This window comes from Petromyzon marinus, chromosome 52, assembly GCF_048934315.1.
Source record: "Petromyzon marinus isolate PM22_M1 ecotype Great Lakes invasive population chromosome 52, UKy_Petmar_22M1.pri1.0, whole genome shotgun sequence".
In the NCBI taxonomy this organism is placed as follows: domain Eukaryota; kingdom Metazoa; phylum Chordata; class Hyperoartia; order Petromyzontiformes; family Petromyzontidae; genus Petromyzon; species Petromyzon marinus.
In genome coordinates this window covers 11,740,197-11,750,643 of record NC_133718.1, presented here as the reverse complement: position 1 = coordinate 11,750,643, position 10,447 = coordinate 11,740,197, and positions in this window count along the sequence as shown.

Here is a 10,447-nt window from a genome sequence, read left to right as displayed (position 1 = left end):
GGGTTGTGAGCGCGACCACAGCACTGCCTCTCTATGCACGCACCAACAATAGTTACGGACTTTACCAAAGCGGGCAATGCCGACGTTAAAGACCCAGTGGCATCACTGGCGCGGTGGCATCACTGGCCGCAAGCCATTGTCGGCGATGAACACGTGCGGCGATTTCCGTCTCCACCCATCGCGTGAACGACCCCGGACTCATTCGTGCTGCTGCTGGGAGGCAATTGAGATGTGACAACGCCACGCTGTTTGCTGCTGCTGCTGCAATATTGTATACCTACTCTGGTTATCAAAACCGGTTTCCTGTAACCGCTACGAAAACTGGTTCCGGTTTGCGGGACAATCTTGGCTACAATTGTAGTGGCCCTATTGACGTCGGAGACTGTTCACTTGAGGCAACACGTATTTATTACAGACGCTTCAATTACAGTGGCGAATCTGATACTCGAAGAGGTAACGGCCTCTTCACCCGTACTCTACAGAGGGAACGTTCCCCGAGCTCTAGCCCACGCTAGCTCCCTGGTTCCCTCTATCTTGGTCCTCTCTCAGGAGGCTATCTGACCTGGCCCAGCTTCAGCGCAGGTCCCGATCACCAGCCGCACGAGTCCGGCCCTCAGAAGGACATCGGCCCTCGCGGCTCTGGGGTCGCACCCTGGCTTGCTTTACCCGGCTCTCAAAAGGACAGCGGGCCAAAGGAGTTCCAGGGTCTGGCTAGTCGCTCTTCTTTCTTCACTGGCTCTTCATCTTGCTTGAGTCGAACTCCCCCTCAGCTCCCCGGGTCCCACCTTTTATACAGTCCCTCGCTGAGGGGTGGGGCTGGGAGGGATCACAGCGACCCCCACGGCCCCCCAGGGTGGTGGCCGTAGCGGACGTGGTTGTGGCCTCCGCCCTACCACCGCGTGTCACCCTCCCGTAACACCTCTACACAATCACAGCTGTGATATCGTTGGATCGTGGCTGGATTATTCGAATAAACCCCTAACTTTGACTCCTGCCTGATCCTTTCATGCAAGCTCAATGAAATGCGTGAGTGGAGTTTGTGTGCCCCCACCACCAGTTTTGCTGAGTGTGTGGGGTGGGCGGGGGAGCGGTGGCGCAATGATTCGTGCACTGCGTTACGAACCCGGCCACCAGAGTTTGAGTCCCGCTCGCGGCCTAACTAATACCTGAACATGTCCTGGGTCTCCCCTAGGTCGACTCAGTCTCGCGAGTACCTGGTGCGAAATGTAAAACATCGATCGCCACTGGGAAGACAAAGAGGGCTCGACATGGTGCTGGCAACCACCCCCTCGTCTACCGTGACGGTCTTCATCGCTGTTCATTAACGGCGCTTGCCCCAGCAGCCTGCTCGAGCAGTGTTCTTTACTAATATTCAGAGGGGGGGCCCACTTTCCCCGATAAGACGGCTACATCTGCTGTGCACTGTCGGGGGCTGCTCGCCAGGGGCCGCCAGTAGCCCGTGGGCCTTGTAATGAAGAGCGATGGCTTTAAGGCTGCACGGGGAATGTTGTCTTTGTGAGAGTGTGGCAAAGTGGCAAGCACAGGTTTTGCGTCTGCCACTCATCTCGGTCAACCCACAACACATGGGTCCGTCCAGTTACCTGCCAGCAGCGAGGCCTTCAAAAATTCACGTGATGGCATCAAAGTGGACCTAGCCTGGCACAAGCGCCGTGGCGACGTCACCGCAACCTCGTGGCGAACGGCGGCTGCTGTTGGAGTTTGTACCTCTACCCCTGTTCTGCATGGGGTTTCCGCCGGGTCCTCCTCTGGCCAAAACTATCCCCATGCTGAAAAGCGACCTAAAAATCACTCAATTTGGATCACACAGCAGCAGCAACATCGCCCCCCCACAACTGCGAAAACTTGGCAGGACCCTCCATAAAAAAATAACCTTGACACTCGCTCAGGGTTTCCTTTGTGAACAAGCGGACTAGCAATTGACCCAAACACGATATTACGTGATATAGCTTCGGTTTTCATGTCTGCACAGCGAGTGGTGGAAAGTCCACATTCCTATGGCAAGGGGCGAGGTTATCCATAGGACAACCGCTATTGGCTTGCTCACTCGAGTTGTCCAGCCCGTGTCCCCCACGTGGTCGCTTCGTTATCGAGAGATGACCCAAAGGGCGACACCTGGCCACACGAGTAGCACACCGTGATTGGATGATGATGATGATTATTAGAGTGCAACCCTGGTCTTGTATTGAGCGGGTGAATGAATGAGTGTGTGAGTGAGGTTGTGCGTGTCTGAGTAATAAAGAAACTATACTTAAAGCGAATATGAAGGGGAGAGCGAAAGCATCTGGGTCCACGTCTCGCATCCCTAACCCCTGCATCCTACATGGTAGAGTCTGACCGCACCCCGGCGCACCCCCCTTTATGTCCCACGGATGGTTGCTGCCGGTAATACAAAGCACGGGAAATGAGGGGTGGAGGTGGTCGTGGGTTTGGGGCGGTTTGAAATCGGTTTATTTGCACTACCGGTAACCGCATGACGGTTACCGGTTTTACCGCACGCACACACAATGCATGTCTAGCAAGCAATGACAGGTGGGTCGAGTTCGATTCCCGCCTACAGCCAATCAATATCGGTCGTGAACTGATAGAACCGGTCTTGGGTCGCTCTCAAATGGGTAGCTGGTGCGGTGCGTAAAATATCAGTACTGGGGGACAAAGCCGTCAGGGGATGGTGCTTAACCACACCACCCCTCTTGTGCGCCGTAGCAGCCGTAATAGATGCTCACACACTAACAGCACTTGCTCCAACGAGCCTATTAAGGGCTATACGGTGGATCTGTGTGTATGTATGTATGCATGAGAGGTGTGTGTTGTTGTGGGTGTGGCTGTGGTCGCGTTCCCCAGAGAGATGGGTGGGGGGGAATTGCTGATCACAAATAACATCATCAGCAGCTACACCCTCCTCGGAGTAAGGGGTGTGTCACACACTCCCCGAAACCCACAACTCCCACCATACACCATCATCCCATCACATACCCCAAACCCACAACTCCCACCATACACCATCATCCCATCACACACCCCAAACCCACAACTCCCACCATACACCATCATCCCATCACACACCCCAAACCCACAGCTCCCACCATACACCATCATCCCATCACACACCCCAAACCCACAGCTCCCACCATACACCATCATCCCATCACACACCCCGAAACCCACAGCTCCCACCATACACCATCATCCCATCACACACCCTAAACCCACAGCTACTACATGGGGTGAGTGAGGGCGTGAATGAGAGGGTGGGTGAGTGGGTGAATTGATAAGTGGGTGAGTGGATGCGTGGTGAATGAGTAAGTGATATTAGCGAGTTAAAGTGAGACCTCAAGACAAAGGGATAGAGTCTCACTTGCAAGAGGGACCTGGGTTGTCACCAACATGACATGAAATACTGTCACCATAAATATCACGTACTGTACAGAAATTAAGCAAAACGAATTCAGAGCAACAACAACTAAATAGTGACCACCACGGGCCCAAGTGCGAGGAATGTCAGGGCCCCCCCTGTCCAATCTGTTCCCTCGCTTCGTCGCCCAGCGCCTGGGCCCCTGCGGCCGCGATGCAGTTGCACCGCCTGCACCCTGGGTAGCTGAGACGCTGTCACCCATCACCTCCCCTCACCCACCAATTACTCTCACCCATCATCTCCCCTCACCCACCAATTACTCTCACCCATTCTATCCCCTCACCCATCACCTCACCCATCATCTCCCCTCACCCACCATCTCCCCTCACCCATCACCTCCCCTCACCCACCATCTCCCCTCACCCACCATCTCACCCATCATCTCCCATCACCCACCAATTACTCTCACCCACCATCTCCCCTCACCCATCATCTCACCCATCATCTCCCATCACCCACCAATTACTCTCACCCACCATCTCCCCTCACCCATCATCTCACCCATCATCTCCCATCACCCATCAGCTCCCCTCACCCACCAATTACTCTCACCCATTCTATCTCCTCACCCATCATCTCACCCATCATCTCCCCTCACCCATCATCTCCCCTCACCCACCATCTCCTCCCACCCATCATCTCCCCTCACCCACCATCTCCCCTCACCCACCATCTCACCCACCGTCTCCCCTCACCCACCATCTCACCCACCATCTCCCCTCACCCACCATCTCCCCTCACCCACCATCTCCCCTCACCCATCATCTCACCCATCATCTCCCCTCACCCACCATCTCACCCACCATCTCACCCATCATCTCCACTCAGCCACCATCTCCCCTCACCCATCATCTCCCCTCACCCACCATCTCACCCATCATATCCCCTCACTCACCATCTCACCCATTACCTCCCCCTCACCCACCATCTCACCCACCATCTCCCCTCACCCACCATCTCCCCTCACCCACCATCTCCCCTCACCCACCATCTCACCCACCATCTCCCCTCACCGACCATCTCCCCTCACCCATCACCTCCCCTCACCCACCATCTCCCCTCACCCATCATCTCCCCTCACCCACCATCTCCCCTCACCCACCATCTCCCCTCACCCATCATCTCCCCTCACCCACCATCTCTCCTCACCCACCATCTCCCCTCACCCACCATCTCCCCTCACCCATCATCTCCCCTCACCCACTATCTCACCCACCATCTCACCCATCATCTCCACTCACCCACCATCTCCCCTCACCCACCATCTCCCCTCACCCACCATCTCACCCATCATCTCCCCTCACCCACCATCTCACCCATCACCTCCTCTCACCCAATATCTCACCCACCATCTCCCCTCACCCACCATCTCCCCTCACCCACCATCTCCCCTCACCCACCATCTCCCCTCACCCACCATCTCCCGAGTCACAAGGACGAGTTTCTGCGATGGTGAATGGCTGCGAGGTGGCTTTATGAGAGGTGGAACAGCACGGAGTGAGGAGTGGTCGTGATGGAGGAGGAGTGTTAAGGGAGGGAGGAAAGGGAGGAGGGAGATATGCCCAGGATAAGAGGCGCTTGAAGATATATTAAATGTTCATGAGGGAAGGCAGGGGCGTGGAGTGGGTGGTAGACTGACGCACTCACACTGGCACACACTCACACTGGCACACACTCACACTGGCACACACTCACACTGACACACATTCACACTGGCACACACACACACTGGCACACACTCACACTGGCACACACTCGCACCGGCACACACTAACACTGGCACACATTCACACTGACACAACTTACACTCACACTGGCACACACACTGGCACACACACACACTGGCACACACTCACACTGACACAACTTACACTCACACTGGCACACACACACACTGGCACACACTCACACTGACACACATTCACACTGACACACACTCACACGGGCACACACACACACTGGCACACACTCACACTGGCACACACACTGACACAACTTACAATCACACTGGCACACACTCACACTGGCACACACTCACACTGACACACATTCACACTGACACACACTCACACGGGCACACACACACACACTGGCACACACTCACACTGACACACACTCACACTGACACACATTCACACTGGCACACACACACTGGCACACATTCACACTGACACAACTTACACTCACACTGGCACACACTCACACTGGCACACACTCACACTGGCACACACACACTGGCACACACTCACACTGACACACACTCACACTGACACTCACACTGACACACACTCACACTGGCACACACTCACACTGACATTCACACTGGCACACATTCACACTGGCACACACTCACACTGACGCACTCACACTGCCACACACTCACACTGACACAACTTACACTCACACTGACACACACTCACACTGGCACACACTCACACTGATACAGATACTGACACACACTGACACACACACTGACACACACACTGACACACACGCTGACACACACTGACACACACTGACACACACACTGACCACACGCTAACACACACACACTGACACACACGCTGACACACACACTGACACACACTGACACACGCTGACACACGCTGACACACACTGACACACACACTTACACACACGCTGACACACACGCTGACACACACTGACACACACACTGACACACACGCTGACACACACGCTGACACACACACTGACACACACGCTGACCACACACTGACACACACACTGACACACACACTGACACACGCTGACCACACACTGACACACACTGACACACACACTGACACACACTGACCACACACTGACACACACTGACCACACACTGACACACACACTAACACACACGCTGACACACACACTGACACACACGCTGACACACACACTGACATACACACTGACATACACACTGACACACACACTGACATGCACACTGACAAATACAACAACAACCGCCATTCGCCACTAAGTGGCGGTGACATCACCACGACGCTTGTGTCACACACACTGACACACACACTCACACTGACACACACACTGACACACACACTCACACTGACACACACACTGATACACACGCTGACACTGACACACACACGCTGACACTGACACACACACGCTGACACTGACACACACACACTGACACACACTGACCACACACTGACACACACACTGACCACACACTGACACAAACGCTGACACACACACTGACACACACTGACCACACACGCTGACACACACACTGACACACACACTGACACAACAACAGCCGCCATTCGCCACTAAGTGGCGGTGACGGCACCACGACGCTTGTGCCAGGCTATGTGCACCCTGAGGCCACGTGAAGTGTCGAACGCCCGCTGGCAGGAGGTCACGGGGCAGACCCAGGTGCCACGGGTCGACTGACTGAGATGACTGGCTGATGCACCACCTGTGCCCCCTACTGTGCCAACCTGCCGTGCTTTAGCCACCCGGCGCTCCGCTCGTTGTTGTGAGCGTCGCTCCTCCGCCCTCCGTTGTTGTTGGAGGGCGACTGCCTCCAACTGTCCAGTAGCATCCTTCACGAGCCTTCTCCACAGAGGCCGCTCTTGACACCGCTGGTACCAGTCATCGGCAAGTCCACTCATCTCCACGTCCTCCTATACCACATCACTCCATCTCTTCTCTAGCCCGTGCCGCGCGCGTTTAGCCCCCTCGATCCGGCCGAACAAAAGCTGTTTCGGCATGCGGTGGCTGGGCATGCGGGCTACATGACCCAGCTAACGCAGCCTTGCCTGCCGGAGGAGCTCACCGATAGGACTTTGTCCAGATCTTTCAAGAATATGTGAGCTCCTCACACAATCCAGCCTGGTTAAACCCAAGCTGGATCGTAGGCAGGCCAGCCTAAATGTTTCTAACCGGCGAAGATGTTCCATTAGGGGGGTCCACGTTTCGCACTGACACACACACTGACACACACACACACACTGACACACACACACTGACACACACTGACACACACGCACACACAGACACACACACGCTGACACACACACACATACTGACACACACACGCTGACACACACACTGACACACACGCACACACACACAGACACACACACGCTGACACACACACACACTGACACACACACACTGACACACACACACACTGACACACACACTGACACACACACGCTGACACACACACTGACACACACACACTGACACACACACTGACACACACACACTGACACACACACAGACACACACACACACTGACACACACACTAACACACACACTGACACACACACACGCTGACACACACACTGACACACACACTGACACACACACACGCTGACACACACACACTGACACACACACAGACACACACACACGCTGACACACACCCACATACTGACACACACACGCTGACACACACACACTGACACACACACTCAGCTCTTGTCACATACCCCGCGATGACGCAATGACACCGACACACAATGGCACGGGGATATAAGGAGATCACAATCATACTCACACGTCACTCACAGAGACGCGGACACGTTGACATCCACACAGCGACATAAACTTACACTGCTCACAAAGACAAAGATCCCCCGTATAGCGCCTTATCAGACCCTTGGGGCAAGTGCTGTTAGGGAACAACACCCATGAAGGCCGACACGGCGCATGGAAGGGGCGGGTGGAATTTATAAGAGCTGCGAAAGTTTGGGGTACCACTACTTGAAAAAATATACTGTACCATTGAAATTAGTTTAATGTTTAGTTCGATTTAGAACATCTTTCCAATGGTTGCTTAATTTGAAACCATCTTCTCGGTTCAAATTGTGTCTGTGTTTGTAGATCTGAATTGCTTCATGAACAAATCTCTGATAAAAGCCCGTGGGTTTGCAAAGAACCTTGGTATCGGAGAAAATTATATCGTGATCCCCCACAGCGTTGTAACAGTGATCAGTGATTCTGCCGTTGCTGATCACTGTTACAACGCTGTGGTGGATCACGATATAATTTTCTCCGATACCAAGGTTCTTTGCAAACCCACGGGTTTTTATCAGAGATTTGTTCATGAAGCAATTCAGATCTACAAACACAGACACAATTTGAACCGAAAAGATGGTTTCAAATTAAGCAACCATTGGAAAGATGTTCTAAATCGAACTAAACATTAAACTAATTTCAATGGTACAGTATATTTTTTCAAGTAGTGGTACCCCCAAACTTTCGCAGCTCTTATAAATTCCCTTTTCACACCATCAATAGGTAAACTCCCCCTCCCCCCCGCGCCAAACGGCAAGTCCACCGGCACGTACACCACCTCTTTCCTAAAATCCGCCAATCAAATGCTAATTTTTATGCTAATTTATTTGTCAGAACACCTTGTTTGCTAGCACACAGTTTAAAGGTCCGCTGTCTGAGCGTGGTTGTGTTTCGCTAAATTCTCCTGTTTGATTAGTACTAGGTGCCTCGGTGAATGTATATGCTCTGACTTTAAAATAACTATTTCTGTGACCAGTTACAAGGTATGTGCGGATGTGTATACTTTAACTTAGCTATTTCAATGAGCCATTTCAATGCTAAATTATATGCTAATTCCTTTGTCAAGGCGCTTTGTTTTCTTCTCACACAGCTTAAAGGTCGTGATCTAAGCGTGGCTTCTCTCACTCCAGCGCTGTCCTCCAGACAGTCTCGTCCCTTCACCTGATGAAGGCCGCTTGTGTTGTGGCCGAAACGTCGTGATTTTTTGTTATTTTATTTTCACCTACGTGACTTTACCCAATAGAACCAAAGAGTATGGATCCTAGCAGTCACGAAAGCTTTAAATCTAGAATACAATGCTGATGTTTGCTGATGTTTACAATACTGATGTTTGCTGATGTTGCTGATGTTTACAATACTGATGTTTACAATGCTGATGTTTTCTGATGTTTACAATGCTGATGTTTACAATGATGATGTTTACAATGCTGATGTTTACGATGCTGATGTTTACAATGCTGATGTTTACAATGCTGATGTTTGCTGATGCTTACACCGCACTGAGTTGGACCTCGTGGAGGCCCGGGACCGGTTCAGATAGAATCACCCAGCGGTGTTTGCCGGGAGCGGGAATCGAATTCGGGTTGCCGGGTTCGTAGCGCAGCGTAGCGCTAACTGCTGCGCCACCGCTCCCCAAAGACCCCCCCCCCCCCCGTGTCGCCTTAACAGACTGTTGGGGAGGGGGGGGGCAAGTGCTGTGAGCGAGCAGCACGCGGCACGTGCTGAAGGCCGGCACGTGCTGGAGGCCGGCACGGCACACGAGGGCCGTGGGTGGCCAGCACCGCGAGCACGCCTCAACCCGCACCCATCCAGACTAACAAATACAATCCGTCCTGGGAGACTATCTCGAATTCATAGCTTGGATAGACACCCCCAAGGCCAGGGGTCTCGGGGAGGGGCTCCAGGGGTCTCGGCACTCCGGCCCCGCGTGGAGACAGCGACCCCTAGCGGCTGGGCCGGCTCCTCTCTCGCTTCACCCCATAACTCTCCCCTCTGTCAACACAATGAGCATATCCCTGGACTCTAGTGAGGATTTAACACGGCAGTGGACTCACCGTGGACTCACCGCACACTTTCAACAAGGACTCGTGCCATCTAGTGGTGGCGTCTGTGAAAACAAGAGCTTGATAGCTCATCGGATTCCTCTTGCGGCCTAAATAAAGACTCCGATTGCGTGGGGTTGCCCACCCTCTCGGTTTGGCCGGGAGTCTCGATCGGAATTGGTGACCAATCTCCCGGTGACGGTCGAAAGCAATCCAGAACATTTTAAAAATAGAGGATAATTTAATGAAACTAATTGATGTCAATTTAAAACGTCTCCCGGAATAGCTGCAGTTGAGAGTTGTTGGCAACCCGCCTCAACCCCCCCCCCCCCCCACGATGTTTGAAAAAGTGAAACGATTTTGTGTTGGGATTCCAGAATAAGAACGTTTAATTAAGCTGGAGCAATCTTTTGA